This window comes from Bos javanicus, chromosome 8, assembly GCF_032452875.1.
Source record: "Bos javanicus breed banteng chromosome 8, ARS-OSU_banteng_1.0, whole genome shotgun sequence".
Taxonomy (NCBI): domain Eukaryota; kingdom Metazoa; phylum Chordata; class Mammalia; order Artiodactyla; family Bovidae; genus Bos; species Bos javanicus.
In genome coordinates this window covers 34,668,574-34,688,672 of record NC_083875.1, presented here as the reverse complement: position 1 = coordinate 34,688,672, position 20,099 = coordinate 34,668,574, and the positions used below count along the sequence as shown (strand labels likewise).

The 20,099-nt window shown below is 36.5% G+C and overlaps 1 protein-coding gene across 13 annotated transcripts in view; it reads right to left on the bottom strand.

The window, feature by feature from the left end:
• The window catches only part of PTPRD (protein tyrosine phosphatase receptor type D), a 2,538,842-nt gene that overhangs the window by 2,483,647 nt on the left and 35,096 nt on the right, over positions 1-20,099 (bottom strand). The gene's annotated exons all lie outside the window — the stretch shown is intronic.

The window sequence follows — 20,099 nt, the reverse complement described above, 5'->3', positions numbered from 1 at the left end:
CCCCTATCCTTTCTCTCCCTAGGGGTCAGAAGTCATTACTCCATTGCTCAAGAGAGGATTCCATTTTCTTCCTGCTAGCTCCCTTTCCTGGGAAGATTGAGGATCTCTTCATTGATTTTTACTCGAGAATTATTTTTTTTAAGTAGAACAGACTTCTGACCTTTCAAATGATCAGATTAGGATGGTTATTTTCACATTACTAAGTAATCAAGGAACAAATGCATTAGAAAATAGTTTGGTTCACAGGCAGGCCTGCAGGCTTCTAAAAACTATTTTTCCCTGACAGCTAACCCAGATTCCATTTCTTCCTTTGCCTATGAACCACATGGGAAACTAAAATGCATTTTAACATTGCATTTTGCCTAAAGGCTATCAGTAAAATTTAATTTTCTTACTGCATTGATTTTTCCATTATAAGTTGTAACAGTCTAATGATAACTCATAAGAATTTTCAGTATTGAGGAAAAGGATGTGAATGATTTACCAATGATAACTGCTTGGAAACACATTATGATTTTAAAACAGAACTTTATGTCTCTTTTTGATGCACAGCTGTTTAAAAATATGGTTCACTTCATACTCTCAGTGTTTAGATGATGCTTTTAATTCACCATTATAAAGTGTAATACGTAACCCTCCTCTTAAAACATAGAATCCCAATGGGGTGATCTGTGCTCCATTGCTCAGTTGTGTTTTGAATCTTTGCAACCAGCTGGACTGTAGCCTGCCAGGCTCTTCTGTCCATCGAAATATCAAGGCAAGAATACTGGAGTGCACTGCCATTTCTTCCTCCAGGGGATCTTCCCAACCCAGGGATCAAATATGCATCTCTTGCATTCCTGCATTGGCAGGCGGATTCTTTACCACTGCACCAGCTGGGAAGCCCGCAGAATCTCTAAATGTACTTGAAATCGAAATATTTTACTGCAGGCATCAAATACAGTATGTAGATACAGGGCTGACTGGTTGTTAAAAATTAATGTTCCACACTGAAATAGGTAACTAAATGACACCAGAGTGTAAGGCTCTTGTCTCTTAGTTGAGATTTCATTTAGTAGGGGTCAACACTTTATCCTAATTACTTCAAATACATCAAGTTGTCATATATATATATATATATATATATATATATATATATATATACACACACACACATACATATATACACATATACATATATATATATATATATATATATATATATTTAACTTTAGACAAAGCATGTATCAAAGATATCACATAGCCATTTCCCTACCAAAAAACAAACAGAAAAGCCTCTGATTCTTCTTTTTTTTTAATGGTTGTCTCATTGCTGAAGCTTCAGCAAAACTTAAAATAACCATGTTGAGAAAACATACAAAAAAATAGAACCAGTGTCACAGTGAAATCAACAGAGAACTCAATGTGCCATATGTTCAATAGTTCCATGGGAATATTTTAATTATTATTTCACATTGTCATAAACACTACAGGTGGTTAAAATATAAACTAGAGATTTGTGAACAAAAAATTAACCAAGTTAAATGCATCATTGTTAACAAGGGTAGATGCCACCAAATGGAAAATGTCTTAATTGTTATCATTCACCCTTATTTTTAAATATGTTCACTGTGGGCATATCTCTGATACTTATTTTCATGCAATTTGGCTTTCCCTTTTTTTTATAACATTTAAAGGGCTTGAAATAGAAATGGAGAACATCTGTTTCAAAGAAATAAATTGTTCTTTAAAATGTCATCAAAATAATTTAAAAAGTCAATGCTTTTCCTATTTTAAAATTCTAAAATTTAATGTTTAAACCACTGTGCATACTTGGGTAACCTGATTGAAAAAAGAAAATCATGCCTTTACTCTTTCATAACAGATATCCATTTCTGAATAACTTAATAGACTTTCCCATATCAGTAAGCTTTCCAAATGTTGAGTTTTAGAAATTGTGTTCTATGTTTAGTCAATATAACTAGACAAAAATTATAATTAACAACTGATTGGCAATCCTTCATTATTCTTTGTTACCACTTCTGAGCAACTGATCATCCATACTAAATTAAAAAAATAAAATTACAGACTGAAAGCAAACATCTGAGCCAATGGTGTTAAATATCAGATTTGGCTTTTAAAATTCCCAACTTATCATGCTGCTGCTGCTGCTAAGTCCCTTCAGTCGTGTCTGACTCTGTGCAACCCCATAGATGGCAGCCCACCAGGCTCCCCCATCCCTGGGATTCTCCAGGCAAGAACACTGGAGTGGGTTGCCATTTCCTTCTCCAATGCATGAAAGTGAAAAGTGAAAAGTGAAGTCGCTCAGTTGTGTCTGACTCTTAGCGACCCCATGGACTGCAGCCTACCAGGCTCCTCCATCTACGGGATTTTCCAGACAAGAGTACTGGAGTGGGGTGCCATTGACTGGGTCATATTACATTTTCACCCTGTATTCATATATTTGCTTTCCTCATAGCTCAGTCAGTAAAGAATCTGCCTGCAATGCAGGAGACCAGGATTCAGTCCCTGGGTCGGGAAAATCCCCTGGAGAAGGAAATGGCAATCCACTCCAGTATTCTTGCCTGGAGAATCCCATGGACAGAGGAGACTGGCAGGCTACAGTCCACAGTATCGCAAGAGTCAGACACAACTTAGCAACTAAGCCACCAACCACCACCATCTATTTAACAATTTTATTTGTAAGTTATCAAAACGAGTCATATGGTCATTCATATTACCATATGGTAATTACCAAAGTCATACGGTAATATGGGAGTAGAAAACATTTGAGGTTGATTTTTTCTTTTTAAGATTTTCAATTAAGAACCAGAAGTTAATTTATTCTGATCGAGTGATTAAATGTTAGTCACTCAGTCGTGTCCAACTCTTTGCAAACCCATGGACCATAGCCCGCCTAGCTCCTCTGTACATGGAATTCTCCAGGCAAGAATACTGGAGTGGGTAGCCACTCCCTTCTCCAGGGGATCTTCCAAACCTAGGGATCGAACCCAAGTCTCCTGCATTGCAGGCAGTTTCTTTACTATCTGAGCCACCAGGGAATCCCTGAATAAATAAAAAACATACCAATAAATTAAAAAAAAAAAAAAAAACATTTTAATCAGCTACTTCCACTTTGCAATTTCTTCCATCTATGCTTAGGTTTGCACCAGTACCTCAGAGTTGTAACACATAAATACGCTACCAATTGTAGTATGCTGCTGCTGCTGCTAAGTCGCTTCAGTCGTGTCCGACTCTGTGCGACGCCAGAGACGGCTGCCCATCAGGCTCCCCCATCCCTGGGATTCTCCAGGCAAGAACACTGGAGTGGGTTGCCATTTCCTTCTCCAATGCATGAAAGTGAAAGTGAAGTCGCTCAGTCGTGTCCTACTCTTCGAGACCCCATGGACTGCAGCCCACCAAGCTCCTCTGTCCATGGGGTTTTCCAGGCAAGAGTACTGGAGTGGGGTGCCATTGCCTTCATAAGCTAAGCTAATTGGTCACTTCATCCTACAAGTCTCTTCCAACATGCCTGCATGGAATTAACAGCTAATCTTAATGAATAAGACATATCTTTTATTGTTTCTTCTACTTCAGTTGGTTGGTCTTTTGCCTGTCTCCTACAAAACATGGTAGTTCACTTCATAAAAAATAAACAAAAGCTAAAATATCCAGAATAAAAGATACATATGTGTTTTAGTGTGTAGTAAGTCAAGAATAAATGTCCTAAATGAATCACCTTTATTTTGGTGAAAGTGCTTTTCATTGCAAGTAAGAAAATTCACTCAACTAACTTTTTATTTTTTAATTTTATTTTATTTAACTTTACAATATTGTATTGGTTTGGCCATATATCAAAATGAATCTGCCACAGGTATACATGTGTTCCCCATCCTGAACCTCCTCCCTCCTCCCTCCTCCCTCCCCATACCATCCCTCTGGGTCGTCCCAGTGCACCAGCCCCAAGCATCCAGTATTGTGCATCGAACCTGGACTGGTGACTCATTTCATATATGATATTATACATGTTTCAAAGCCATTCTCCCAAATCATCCCACCCTCTCCCTTTCCCATAGAATCCAAAAGACTGTTCTATACATCAGTGTCTCTTTTGCTGACTCGTATACAGGGTTATTGTTACCATCTTTCTAAATTCCATATATATGTGTTAGTATACTGTATTGGTGTTTTTCTTTCTGGCTTACTTCACTCTGTATAATAGGCTCCAGTTTCATACATCTCATTAGAACTGATTCAAATGTATTCTTTTTTAATGGCTGAGTAATACTCCATTGTGTATATGTACCACTGCTTTCTTATCCATTCATCTGCTGATGGACATCTAGGTTGCTTCCATGTCCTAGCTATTATAAACAGTGCTGCAGTGAACATTGAGGTACATGTGTCTCTTTCAATTCTGGTTTCCTCAATGTGTATGCCCAGCAGTGGGATTACTGGGTCATAAGGCAGTTCTATTTCCAGTTGTTTAAGGAATCTCCACACTGTTCTCCATAGTGGCTGTACTAGTTTGCATTCCCACCAACAGTGTAAGAGGGTACCCTTTTCTCCACACCCTCTCCAGCATTTATTGCTTGTAGACTTTTGGATCGCAGCCATTCTGACTGGCGTGAAATGGTACCTCATAGTGGTTTTGATTTGCATTTCTCTGATAATGAGTGATGTTGAGCATCTTTTCATGTAATAAAAGGAATCCAAATTGGAAAAGAAGAAGTAAAACTCTCACTGTTTGCAGATGACATGATCCTCTACATAGAACACCCTAAAGACTCTACCAGAAAATTACTAGAACTAATCAATGAATATAGTAAAGTTGCAGGATATAAAATCAACACACAGAAATCCCTTGCATTTCTATATGCTAATAATGAGAAAACAGAAAGAGAAATTAAGGAAACAATTCTATTCACCATTACAATGAAAAGAATAAAGTACTTAGGAATATATCTACCTAAAGAAATTAAATACCTATATACAGAAAACTATAAAACACTGGTGAAAAAAATCAAAGAGGACACTAATAAATGGAGAAATATACCATGTTCATGGATTGGAAGAATCAATATAGTGAAAATGAGTATACTACCCAAAGCAATTTATAGATTCAATGCAATCAAGCTACCAATGGTATTCTTCACAGTAGAGCTAGAACGAATAATTTCACAATTTGTATGGAAATACAAAAAACCTCGAATAGCCAAAGCTATCTTGAGAAAGAAGAATGGAACTGGAGGAATCAACCTGCCTGACTTCAGGCTCTACTACAAAGCCACAGTCATTAAGACAGTATGGTACTGGCACAAAGACAGAAATATAGATCAATGGAACAAAATAGAAAGCCCAGAGATAAATCCATGCACATATGGACACCTTTTCTTTGACAAAGGAGGCAAGAATATACAATGGATTAAAGATAATCTCTTTAACAAGTGGTGCTGTGAAAACTGGTCAACCACTTGTAAAAGAATGAAACTAGAGCACTTCCTAACACCATACACAAAAATAAACTCAAAATGGATTAAAGATCTAAACGTAAGACCAGAAACTATAAAACTCCTAGAGGAGAACACAGGCAAAACACTCCCCGACATACATCACAGCAGGATCCTCTATGACCCACCTCCAAGAATATTGGAAATAAAAGCAAAAATGAACAAATGGGACCTAATTAAACTTAAAAGCTTCTGCACAACAAAGGAAACTGTAAGCAAGGTGAAAAGACAGCCTTCAGAATGGGAGAAAATAATAGCAAATGAAGCAACAGACAAACAACTAATTTCAAAAATATACAAGCAACTCCTACAGCTCAACTCCAGAAAAATAAATGACCCAATCAAAAAATGGGCCAAAGAACTAAATAGACATTTCTCCAAAGAAGACATACAGATGGCTAACAAACACTCAACTAACTTATGCAGAGGGAAAGAAACTGACTGCATGATCTAGGAATAAGTCTGGTTGTGTGCTAACAAATATCCAACAAGTGGCCCTCCACTATACATTTATAGCATATGCTGATTTCCATGCTGTAAATATTACCATCAGAGTCACATTCAAACTTTGGACATAACGCCATTGAAAACAGTGTTAGGAAGATATACGCATACTTGTTCTTCCAAATCTGGTTCTACCACCCTATTGGCTTATCATAAAACTCAAGGGCAATATGAATAGGCAGGCCTCACAGGGATTGGAAACATTTACTAGGAAGCCACAAATAAATGGGAATGCTCTTGTGTTTCTTAATAGCCAGATGGGGTCCTTTCTCTATTCTTTCTACATCTGCTTTAGATTTTCTTCTGTAGGCAGAGAGGCACTCCTCACTTTCTTCTTAGTACATATTTTACCCAAAAGGCCTTTTCATTTGGTTTTCTTACCACATTTATGTTCAAGTCTTAGAAGATACTGATGAGCATTCTTAATCTTGAGTATACCAATTTTCTGGAGGGACAATTTTGCTCAGTTTGAATGTAATAACCATCTCTGTATGGTGACAATGATGACGGTGATTGTAATTGTGTGTGTGTGTGTGTGGTAAGTTCTTGAGAAATATATGGATTATGGAAGCACATGGAAATAAGATAAACAGAGGAGCATTTCACTATGGATAGAGGAAAAGGAAAGGCCCTGTTATAGGCAGCTACCTAAACATACCTTCTGGGAACATTTATTGTACTCACTGGGGTGAGCAGAAGAATGCTTTTCTCCACTCAAGATGTCCATACCCTAATCCTTGGAACCTTTGAACATGTTACCTTACATAGCAAAACTCTGCAGATATAATTTAACTAAAGACATGAGATGGGAAGATTATCGTGCATTATCTCATGGATTCAAGGTATTCAAGACTTTCCTTTTAAATGAAAGAGCTAGGCAGCAGAATCGAGCCAGAAAAAGTTGGTGATGGAAGCAGAGTTCAGAAAGAATGAACAATTGCTGGCCCTGAAGATGGAAATGTGTCAAGAGCCTAGGAATCCTGAGAAAGTGAAAAGAAAACAAGACAATCCATTCTCCACTTGACCCTCCAGAAGGAATCCTACCGACAACTTGACTTTTACTCAGCGAGCCCATGTTTAGATTTACAACCTCCAGAAAGGTAAAAATATTGAATTTCAGTTCTTATGTCACTAACTTTATAATAATCTGTTATAGCAGTAATAGAAAACTAATACAGTGAACAAATATGATTTGACAGACTAGACCATTAAAAATTTAATCTATATTAGAAATTAGAAACCAACTCAGAATATAAGATATTTTTTTGGTTAAAACTAACATACATATTGATGTTGAGGATGAAACCCCAATACTTTGGCCACCTGATATGAAGAGCTGACTCATTGGAAAAGACCCTGATGCTGGGAAAGATTGAAGGCAGGAGGAGAAGGGGACAACAGAGGATGAGATGGTTGGATGGCACTACCGACTCGATGGACATGGGTTTGGGTGGACTCCAGGAGTTGGTGATGGACAGGGAGGCCTGGCGTGCTGTGGTTCATGGGGTCGCAAAGAGTTGGTCACGACTGAGCGACTGAACTGAAGTGAACATACATAGTGAATGTGTGCATCATTACTAAAATAATTTGAAATCCTTAAAAAAAAAAAGCAATCTACTTTTTCTACTTTTTCAATTCCTTTTTTTCAAATTAAAAAAAAAGCAATCTACTTTTTCAATAAATTAGAAATGAACTCAGAATGTAAGATATTTTATTGGTTAAAACTAACATACACATTGGATGTGTGTATCATTACTGAAATAATTTGAAATCCTTAAAGTAAAAAAAAAGCAATCTACGTTTTCCAATCTGTTATAGCAGTGATAAAAAACTAATACATTGAACAAATATGATTTGACAGACTAGACCATTAAATACTTAATCAATAAATTAGAAATCAACTCAGAATGTAAGATATTTTATTGGTTAAAACTAACATACATATTGGATGTGTGTATCATTACTAAAATAATTTGAAATCTTTAAAGTAAAAAATGTTATAATTCATGTTTCCAGTGTCAAAGTATTTCAATGAATATTTCTTGAAAAGTTTTTGAATGAAGGCTCTAAAGACAATTATGGACCCAGATATCAATAATTTAATGGTTTAGGAAGATACCATAACACATATTACTTTATGACACAGAACCAGTGCAAACTCATACTTAAAAAATTTTATATTACATTCAAATAGTTAAAGTTAGTTCTGAGTGTATTTCTCTTATTTTAGAGGTTCCTATACCTTTTTCACTCCCATTATATAAAAGTGTGGACATCCAGTGGTAGGAATAATATCCAAGAATACAGATTTAAGCCAGGTACCCAACAGAAATCATTGATTACTCGGTTCTTATTCTGTGACACTATGAATTGCTTGCATTTTTACAAAGAAATGAGATTGATTGATAATTGGGAATTCAGAACCTCATCATCCTCTGCAAAAGCAAATAATAATTAAGCCTACTATATGCTCAAATGTATGTTACAAATCAGTAACAGACTACAGCATTGTCATTTCCACTTGTGTTAGCTTTTCATTCATTTTTTAAACTCCATAGAAGCTGGGATCAGAGATTTAACTCACTACTGTTCTAGTTAAATTAAGAATAAGCAATAATCATGAAGTACTTTATTCGCATTGTCCAGTAAACCTATAAGAATCTAGCCAAATTTCTTTTCCATACAGAACCAATAAAACAACAAATTCTAGCAAAACTTCTAGCTCATGTAAGGTTAAAAATGCAAAAAAAAAAAAAAATATTGTTTGTTATGACAAACCTTTCAGCTCTTCTTAGCTACAATGTAGAAATAATTTTATGAGTCTGTCATTTTTTAAATAAATGAATGAAATAAAACATTTCATTCCATGTCTTGGTAATGTGTTTTTATTTCAGTCATCAGTATATGAATCTGTGGTAATATATTCATCCTTTAAAATAAAATACAACGGACCCTTGAACAACATGGTGGGTAGAGGTGTCCACCCACCTGAGGAGTCAAAAATCCACACATAACATTACAGCTATATGTAGTTCTACATCAGTGGATTTAATCAAGGAGGACCATATAGTACTGTCTTATATACTCACTGAAAAAATTCTGAGTGTAAGTGGACCCACATAGTTCAAAGCTATGTTGTTCAAGGGTCAACTGTACAAGTGTACATGCCTATATTCTGTGAATAAAATGTTGGCTTATTTTCTGATTCTCTTAAATTTTCTTGATTAGTTTTTTTTTCTTAATTTCTTCTATATTTATGGAACAAAATTTTACCAATACATATCACTTCAAATGATGTCATGACCAATAAGAGAATAGAAATTCTATCTGAACTTTTGTACTCTAAGAAAATACAGCAGTACTAGTAATAACAATAATTATATTAGTAGTATTGTTGTTGTTGAGTCATTAAGTTGTCTCCAACTCTTTGCAACCCCATGGACTGCAGCATACCAGGCCTCCCTCCCTCTCAATGCTAGTAGTATTTCTAGTAACTTCCATAAAATAAAAAGCAATTCATTATATATGAATAATATAGGAAAATTACAATACTCATCTTATGGAGGAATAAACTAGGTTTCAGGGAGATAAAGTTATTTTCACTATATCACATGGGTAGTATATCTGGACACATGCCCAGGAGTATTTGATCCTTAACTCAAATTCCTTTCTATAATATAATTATATATGCTACACTTAAACTATCATTAGACACATACAGACCTTAATATAACATAGATATGCATGTGTAATGGGAAACAAATGGTTCATACGTTTTCCTCAAACACAGGAAATGTTTATCGGAAAACATCGCTGTCTTAGTCAGTCTGGACTGCTATAACAGGATACCAAAGAATGAATAGCTTAAACAACAAACATTTATTTCTCATAGTTCTGCAGGGGAAGTCCAAGATCACAGTGCCAGCATGATAAGGTTCTTGGTGAAGGCCTGTTTTACAAACTTCTTGTTTTATAGACAATCATTTTATCATTGTATCCTCACATGGTGGAGAGAGGGAAGGGGTTAACTTTATTCCTCTTTTAATAAAATCACTAATTCCATCACAGGGGCTCTACCTCATAACCTAATTACAACCCAGAAGCCCTATCTTCAAATACCCTTACATTATGGCTTCAATGAACGCATTTTACGGGTTGTAAACACTCAATTGACAGCAACTCTTCCTACAATAAGCAGCAGCAAAACACAGGAGTCTAAGTGAAGACAGGTGTCAAGCTGCATGGGTTCCCATCTTACTTCTTCCACTTTCCAGATGTGTACATTTATACAAGTTATATGCCACCTCTATCCTTCAATTTCCTTTTTTCTAGTATTAAGATAGAAATCATTCCTATCCCATTAACATATTATGATTACTAGTTAATATTTATAGAGCACTTAGACTAGTATCTGGTGTATATTAGGTACAGGGCTTCCCCAGTGGTTCAGTGGTAAAGAATCTACCTGTAGTGCAGGAGCTGCAGGAGACCTGGGTCTGATCTCTGGGTCTGGAAGATCCCCAGGAAGAGGGCACGGCAACCTACTCCAGTATATTTGCCTGGAGAATCCCAAGGACAGAGGAGCCTGGCAGGCTACATTCTACAGGGTCCCAAAGAGTCAGACATGACTGAAGTGACTTAACACATGCACACATATATAAGGTACAGTGGAAGTATTTATTTAACAAATGAGAAACAATATGAAGTCTCAAAAAAGCTCTATCAATCTTAAAATGGACAAGTGGATTTTAATTGTGCAGTAGGCTCCCAAATTATGAACCTTCATACTGGGAACTTTAAAAGATGCAAATGTACATATGCATGTCCAATCACATTAAGTTAGTTCATATGTCTGGTGTACACTGTTATATGCATGCATCCTCTACAAGCTTTTATGCACTTTACCACACAGTTCTACATAGACTACAGTAGTACAGTATCTTTATTTTAAGACCAGGATGTCCAGAAACAAACATAAAAGCAGCAGTGATGTAATTGGTACTGCTAAGAAGTACTAAGTGATAATGATGGAAACAAAAGTGAAAATAATTGAGACGGTGGAGTAAGACGAAAAGATGGTAGATGTCGTTTGTTCTTATAACACAGATTGTTCAACCACTTCAGATCAGTTCAGTTCAGTCAGTCATGTCCAGCTCTTTGCGATCACATGAATTGCAGCACGCCAGGCCTCCCTGTCCATCACCAACTCCCGGAGTTCACTCAAACTCACATCCATCAAGTTGATGATGCCATCCAGCCACCTCCTCCTCTGTTGTCCCCTTCTACTCCTGCCCCCAATCCCTCCCAGCATCAGAGTCTTTTCCAATGAGTCAACTCTTCGTATGAGGTGGCCAAAGTGCTAGAGTTTCAGCTTTAGTATCATTCCTTCCAAATAACACCCAGAGCTGATCTCCTTTAGGATGGACTGGTTGGATCTCGTTGCAGTCCAAGGGACTCTCAAGAGTCTTCTCCAACACCACAGTTCAAAAGCATCAATTCTTCAGGGTTCAGCCTTCTTCACAGTCCAACTCTCACATCCATTCATGACTACTGGAAAAACCATAGCCTTGACTAGACGGACCTTTGTTGGCAAAGTAATGTCTCTGCTTTTGAATATGCTATCTAGGTTGGTCATAACTTTCCTTCCAAGGAGTAAGCGTCTTTTAATTTCATGGCTGCAGTCACCATCTGCAGTGATTTTGGAGCCCCAAAAGATAAAGTCTGACACTGTTTCCACTGTTTCCCCATCTATTTCCCATCAAGTGATGGGACCAGATGCCATGATCTTAGTTTTATGAATGTTGAGCCTAAGCCAACTTTTTCACTCTCTTTCACTTTCATCAAGAGGCTTTTTAGTTCCTCTTCACTTTCTGCCATAAGGGTGGTGTCATCTGCATATCTGAGGTTATTGATATTTCTCCTGGAAATCTTGATTCCAGCTTGTGCTTCATCCAGCCCAGTGTTTCTCATGATGTACTCTGCATATAAGTTAAATAAGCAGGGTGACAATATCCAGCCTTGACGTACTCCTTTTCCTATTTGGAACCAGTCTGTTGTTCCATGTCCAGTTCTAACTGTCGCTTCCTGAGCTGCATATAGGTTTCTCAAAAGGCAGGTCAGGTGGTCTGGTATTCCCATCTCTTTCTGAATTTTCCAGTTTGTTGTGATCCACATAGTCAAAGGCTTTGGCATAGTCAATAAAGCAGAAACACATGTATTTCTGAAACTCTCTTGCTTTTTTGATGATTCAGCAGATGTTGGCAATTTGATCTCTGATTCCTCTGCCTTTTCTGAAACCAGCTTGAACATCCGGAAGTTCACGGTTCACATATTGCTGAAGCCTGGCTTGGAGAATTTTGAGCATTACTTTACTAGCGTGTGAGATGAGTGCAATTGTGCGGTAGTTTGAGCATTCTTTGGCATTGCCTTTCTTTGAGATTGGAATGAAAACTGACCTTTTCCAGTCCTGTGGCCACTGCTGAGTTTTCCAAATTTGCTGGCATATTGAGTGCAGCACTTTCACAGCATCATCTTTCAGGATTTGAAATAGCTCAACTGGAATTCCATCACCTCCACTAGCTTTGTTCATAATGATGGTTCCTAAGGCCCACTTGACTTTACATTCCAGGATGTCTGGCTCTAGGTGAGTGATCACACCATGATGATTATCTTGGTCATGAAGATCTTTTTTGTACAGTTCTTCTGTGTATTCTTGCCACCTCTTCTTAATATCTTCTGCTTCTGTTAGGTCCATACCATTTCTGTCCTTTATCGAGCCCATCTTTGCATGAAATGTTCCCTTGGTATCTCTCATTTTCTTGAAGAGATCTCTAGTCTTTCCCATTCTGTTGTTTTCCTCTATTTCTTTGCACTGATTGCTGAGGAAAGCTTTCTTATCTCTTCTTGCTATTCTTTGGAACTCTGCATTCAAATGGGTATATCTTTCCTTTTCTCCTTTGCTTTTCACTTCTCTTTTCTTCACAGCTATTTGTAAAGTCTCCCCCGACAGCCACTGGCACAGTGCTAAAGAACAAGTTCAAGATCATGGAACATATGAAATCTTGTGATGAAGATGTCAACAATAACATTGAAGAAGCATGGAAAAATGATGGAGGAATTATAAAAACTTCTTTCTTTGTTGTTGTTTTTGGAAAAACTTCTTAGTGTGTGGATTCAGGGATCAGCATCAGCATTGAGTCCCACTCAGCTTAATGCTGATTCAAAAGAAAGCTAGAAGCCTTTATGAGGATTTGAAGGAGAAACACGACAGTGAAGTATTAGAAAGCACATCTTTTAATGCCAGCCGGGGGCTGGTTTCATTGACTCAAGGTTAGAGTCAACCTTCAGAATATAATAGTAAGTGGTGAGGCAATGAGTGAAGATGTAACAGCTGCCCTGGAATTTCCCATAATGCCTCAAGAAAGTTTTGGTGAAGATGTGTTATTTACCCAAGAAGGTTTTACAAGACCAAAGTTACATCAGTAAGAAGGAAAAGTTGATGCCAGGCTATAAAACAGCAAAGGATAGCCTAAATCTGCTGTTTGATGGCAGTGCTTCCAGTGATATGAAGCTGAAGCCTGTTAGTTTATCATTCAGAAAAGTCAAGAGCCCTTAAAAACAGAGCTTAGGGCTTTATTCTTGTTTTGTGGAAAAGTAACCCCAAAGTCTATGTTTCATAGGCCATTTTCCAGGACCTTTTTTTTTCTATCACTTTATCCTGGAAGTAGAGAAATACTGCTTGGAGAAAGACCTTCCATTAAACATTCTTTTGCTGCTTGACTGTGATCCAGGCCACTCCCTATTCATGATGACTTTCATCTCAACATCAAAGTAGTGCATGTGCCACTGAATAACACATTGTTCATCCAACCTATGGACCAGTGAGTTATGGCAACTCTCAAGAAATATTGGGTTGGTCAAAAATTCTGTTTGGGTTTTTCCATAACATCTTATGAATAACCAAATGAACTTTATACCCAACCCTATATTATTTACAGGGATTCCCTAGTATCTCAGCTGGTAAAGAATCCACCTGTAACACAGGAGACCCTGGTTCAGGGTCAGGATGATCCATTGGAGAAGGGATAGGCTACCCACTCCAGTTTTCCTGGGCTTCCCTGGTGGCTCAGCTGATAAAAAAAATCCCCCTGAAATGTGGAATACCTGGATTCAATCTCTGGGTTGGGAAGATCCTCCAGAGATGGGAACAGCTACTTATTCCAGTATTCTGGCCTGGAGAATTTCAGGGACTGTATAGTTCATGGGGTCGCAAAGAGTCGAACACAACTGAGTGACTTTCACTTTCATATTATTTACATCACAGTTTTCATCAGGCAGTGAAGGCAAATGACAAATCATGAACAATCTTGCAAAAATTTTGGAAGAACTATAACATCTACAAGACCATAAAAAACACTGGCTTTGCTTGGTGTGAGGATACAGCCATCACCATATTGGGGGTTTGGAAGAACCTTTACCTACAGTTTATTCATGACTTTTGTGGATTTGAGAAGATGGACGAGATGTCCAAAGAGGTCTTCAGCAATTTAGTGACCCTTAATGATAAGCTGGAGATAGATCTGCAACAGGACAACTTCACTGAACTCCTTGCTGTGCAACACAAGGAGGTTACTAATGAAGACCTGTTGGGAAATGGAGCCCCAGAGAAAGGACAAAGAGAGACAAGAGGAAGAAGAAGTAACTGAAGAACTGAAGAGATACAAGACATAAAAAATGAAAAGGTAATTTTCTTTATTTGAGGAGGCATGTTGGTTTTTGAGGCTCATGACCCGAATGAAGAATGGTACACAAAGGTTGCAGCAGCCATTCAGAATGCTGTGTAGTGCTACCATGTCGTCTATGATGAGAAAAAAAGAGCCACTACCCAGACATCACTGGATAATTTTTCAAGAGAGCAGACACTACTGAATTCAGCAAGGAATCATAACCTGTGCCATCAGTGTCAGGTGTGAGTGAAACTGCAGCCTGCCCTCCATATCTATTGCTCATGATTCTTCAGCTCTACCATCTCCCACCTCCTCTCCCTCCTCCAATCATTCTTCTTGCCTGTTCACTCAATGCCAGCCCCTGTATGCCAGCTGTACTACTGTACTTTTCACGGTACTATGCTGTGAGATTAAAAATGTTTTATTTTTTATTTTAATTTTTATTAATTTAATTTTTATTTTATGCATTATTTGTGTGAAAAGTATTATAAACCTAATATAGTACAGTGCTATTTAGCCATTTGTGTTAGTTGCATACCCAGGCTAAATTTGTTGGACTTATGAACACACTGGAGTTATGAAATCATTCTTGGAAGGGAACTTGTTCGTATGTAGTGAGCTTACTGTATTTCAAATTCTGGAGTGTATGCTTTTACATAATGTATTCTATTTATTTATTTAGTACAAGAAAAGATATTTGTCGTATAACCACTCTACACTTGAAAGGAGATTGACAAGTTTATAGACTGCTGATTCATTTATTCAAAGACTTAAATATTATGATGAATATCATAGAAGGAATAAAGAACTGAGTTGCTAAGTCATGTCTGACTCTTGAGACCCCCGTGGACTATAACCTGCCAGTCTCTTCTGTCCATGGGATCCTCCAGGCAAGAATACTGGAGTGGGTTGCCATTTCTTTCTCCAGGGGGTCTCCCCGACCCAGGAATCAAACCCAGGTTTTCTGCATTGCAGGCAGATTCTTTACTGACTGAGCTCCAAGGGAAGCCCATAAAGAACTGAGCTCTTGTCAAATAGTCCTTGAGGAAATACTCAATAAGTGACCAAAAAGCATCATTTCAATTAATTTAGGACTATGATACTATTTTCAATGATAGTAACCAGGAATCAAATTAATGCCAGTGCACTTAGCAGGGGTTGTGTATTTTGTGTACAATTACTCATTGCATGCTGGAGTCAGACAACTCACTTGCTGTGTTAATTGGGTAAATCACCTATTTTATTTCACTATCAGTTTGGTCTCAGCAGTTCAAGTCATTTCTGTGGGATATCAGAGTATTAAATAGAATGGAGATGATCTTATAAAAACTTGAAAATATTTAATTTCCTCTTAGACAGACAGTTTAAAATGCAGGTTCTTGTGTTACTATAAATATTTCTCATAAGGTAAGCATCAACAAGCTATATTGCTGGTAAGAAAGTGGAATCTTCTAACATTATCACCAAAAAAAAAAAAAAATTAAACCAAGTATCTAGGATTTAAAAGTTTTATCACACCAAGACACATGGATTCTGGAACTGGAAAAGTCTGGGAAAATATGGCAACTTTTTGTCAGAAGTGAAAAATAAAATACTTTTTTTTTTTTTTAGAGATGTGATAAAATGCTCTTGGAAGTCTTGTTTACTCCTCACAGAAACTAAACCAGGTCATGTGGAATCTAACTGCAGATTAGAGACATGATATATTAAAGACATTATATAGCTCAAGATGCTTCTGGATTAGTGGGCATCAAGGCAAAGCTGTTAGTGAACAGTAAGCAACATGAGCCATCATCCATTTTTCAACAATGAAGGTCAATTTCTATATCTAGATTTTAATTTTCTATACATTTCTCCTCTATTTTTCCTTTTTTCTTATAATTGTGCTTATGCTGTTGACATTATGTTCCACTCCAAAACAGGAAGTCTCAATGAAATATGAAAATAATGTTATACTAAAAACTTGAAGATATTTAATTATAGCATTAACTAGAATTAATGCTACCATTTTTGAAATTAACAGTATTTAAATATATATATATATATAATATTAGCTTAATTTTCTACTTTACCAAAACTGTAGAGACAAATTGTTTATTCTCATTTAAAAAAAGCAGACTCAGAATTTCACACACATATATATATGTTTGAGTGTGTGTGTATATATATTTATATATATATATATCAAATAGTATAGCTTTCCATTCATGTGTGCCATCTTCAATTTATTTCATCAATATGATATAACATTCATAGTGCAGGTCTTTAAACTCCATAATTAAATTTATTTCTAGATATTTTATTCTTTATGGTGCAACTGTAAACGGGGCTGTTCTCTTAGTTCTCATTCTGATAGCTAGTTATTAGTGTATAGAATTGCAACAGATTTCTGTATATTGGTTTTATACTCTGCAATTTTGTTGAAAGCATGTATTAGTCCTAATATTTTTTTTGTCAAGTCATTAAGGTTTCTATGTATAACATCATGTTATCTGTAAATAGTGACAGTTTTCCTTCTTCCTTTCCAACTGGTGATTTTTTTTTTTTCCTCATCTGACTGCTGTGGCTAAGACTTTCAATATTATGTTGAATAAAGTACCAAGAGTGGAAATCCTTGCTCCTGATCTTAAAGAAAAAAAGCTTTCAGGTTTTTACCACTGAATTACCTGTGGGTTTGTCACATTTGGCCTTCATTATGTTGAGCTATGTTCCCTCGATATTCACATTAAAAGTTTTTATAATAAATAGATGCTGAATTTTCTCAAATTCTTTATCTGCATCTCTTGATATGGTTATATGATTTTCATCCTTTGTTCTGTTAATATAGTGTATCACACTGATTGAACCGTGGATAGTTAACCACCCTTGCATTCCTAAAGTAAATTCCACTTGGTTATGATGTGTAATATTTTTTATGTATTTTTGAATATGGTTTGCTAATATTTTGTTAAGGATTTCTGCATCTATTTTCATCTGGAATCAGTCTCTTATTTTCTTTTTTGTAGTGTTTTTACCTGGTTTTGTTAGAGTAATGCTGGCCTCACAGAGTGAGCTTTGGAGCATTTCTTCTTCTTCAATTTTTTGGAAGTTTGAGAAGAAAAGGTATTAATTCTTCTTTAAATGTTTGGTAGAGTTTTCCTGTGAAGCCATCTGGCCCAGGACTTTTGTTTTGAAGGTGTATTGTTGTTGTCATTGCTTATTTGGTTTTAATTACTGATTCAGTTTCATTAATAATGATGAGTATGTTCAGATCTATTTCTTTCTGGATTAATCTTGAAATATTACATGTTTCTAAGAAGTATTCATCTCTTTTGAAGTGAAGGGAAAGTCACTCAGTCATGTCCAACTCTGGAGTGGGTAGCTGTTCCCTTCTCCAAGGGATCTTCCCATCCCAGGGATCAAATCCAGGTCTCCCACATTGCAGGCAGAGTCTATACTGTCTGAGTTGCCAGGGAAGCCCAACAAAACTGCAGTGGGTAGCCTATCCTTTCTCCAGGGGACCTTCCAGACCCAGGGATCGAACAGGGGTCTCCTGCATTGCAGGCAGATTCTTTACCTTTTAGTTTATCCAATTTGGTGGCATATATTTATTCACAGAAATCAGTCATAATTCTTTGTGCTTCTAGGGTATGGGTTGCAACTTCTCCTTTTTCATTTTTTATTTCTTTGGGCCCCGTCTCTTTTCTTTATGAGTGTGGCTAAAGTTTATCAATTTTGTTTCTTTTCAAAAAACTCATTCTTCTTTCATTAACCTTTGTCTACTGCTTTTTACACCTGTATTTCATTTATTTCTGCTCTGATCTTTATTATTGCCATCTGTATATTAATGTTGGGTTTTGTTTCTTCTTCTTTTTCTAGTATCTTTAGGTATATGGTTAGAGTGTTTATATGAGACTTTTATTGTTTCTTCAGGTAAGTTTTTATTGCAGCAAATTTCCCTCTTAGAACTGCTTTTGCTGTGCCCCATAAATTTCAGAATACTATGTTTTCACTCTCATTTTCCTCAAGCTACTTTTCGTTTCCTCTTTGATTTCTTTGTTGAGTTATTGGTTTAGTAGCATGTTCTTTACCCTATATTAAATAGGCTTTTGGTTTGTGGTTTCCATAAGGTTCAGACATAACAAACTATATATATAGCAGTCTATTTCAAGTTGATGACTGGTTGAGTTTGAGCCCATTTTTAAAAAACACAACAGTTTTACTTCCCTCATATTTTATGTTTTTGACGTCATACTTTATGTTTATAGCTTAACAAATTAGCTTAAATAAACATGATTTTTACCATTTTTGCTTTTTAACCTTCATACTAGTTCTGTGAATAGTTGACCCATTACCATTACTGTTTGGCTTTACCAGTGAGTTTTTTTTTTTTCATAGTTTTATGTTCTTAGTGATGGCATTCATTTTCCATTTAAAGAAGTACCTCTAGCATTTCTTGTAAGACTCGTTTAGTAGTGACAAGTTTCTTTAGCTTTTCTGTCTGGGAAGCTCTTAATCATTCCTTTAATTCTGAAAGATATCTTTGCCAGGTAGAATATTCTTAGTTTTAAGTATTTTTCGTTTGTTTTTAGTATTTTGAATATTTTGGGCCAGTCTCGTCTAGCCTGTAAACTTTCTGCTGAAAAAGTGGCTGGTAGCCTTATGGGGGTTCCCTCATAATTAATTAGTTGTTTTTCTCTTATCATTTTTAAGATTCTTTTTCTGATTGTAATGGGTATCTTTGAGTTCATCTTATTTGGACTCTATGTGCTTCCTGAACTTGGATTCTGTCTCCTTCACCAGGTTAGGGAAGTTTTCAGCCATTCTTTCTTTCTTTCTAATTGTGTTCGTTTCAAGTGTACAGTCTTCCCTGGCTCATATGGTAAAGAGTCTGCCTACAATGCAGGAGACCTGGGTTCAGTCCTTGGGTCAGGAAGATCCTCTGAAGAAGGGAATGGTGTAAAACAAAGTGAATCACTTATTTTCCCATATAGGCCATTATAGATAATTGAGCAGGTTCTTAAAAGTTATCAACTTTTTATATAGTAGTGTGTATATGTCAGTCGCAACCTCCCAATTTATTCCCCGTCTCCTGGAAATTACATTTGTTTTTTACTTCTGTGACACTACTTCAGTTTTTTTAATAATTTGTACCTTTATTTTTTTTAGATTCCACATGTAAATGATATCATATGACATTTATCTTTCTGTTTCTGACTTGACTTCACTAATTATGATAATCTCTAGGTCCTCCATGCTGCACGTGACATTATTTTCTTTTTTATTGCTGAGTAACATTCCATTGTTTATATACACCATATCTTCTTTATCTATTCATCTGTCAGTGAACATTAAGCTTGCTTCCATGATCTGGCTATTGTAAATAGAGCCACAACTAACA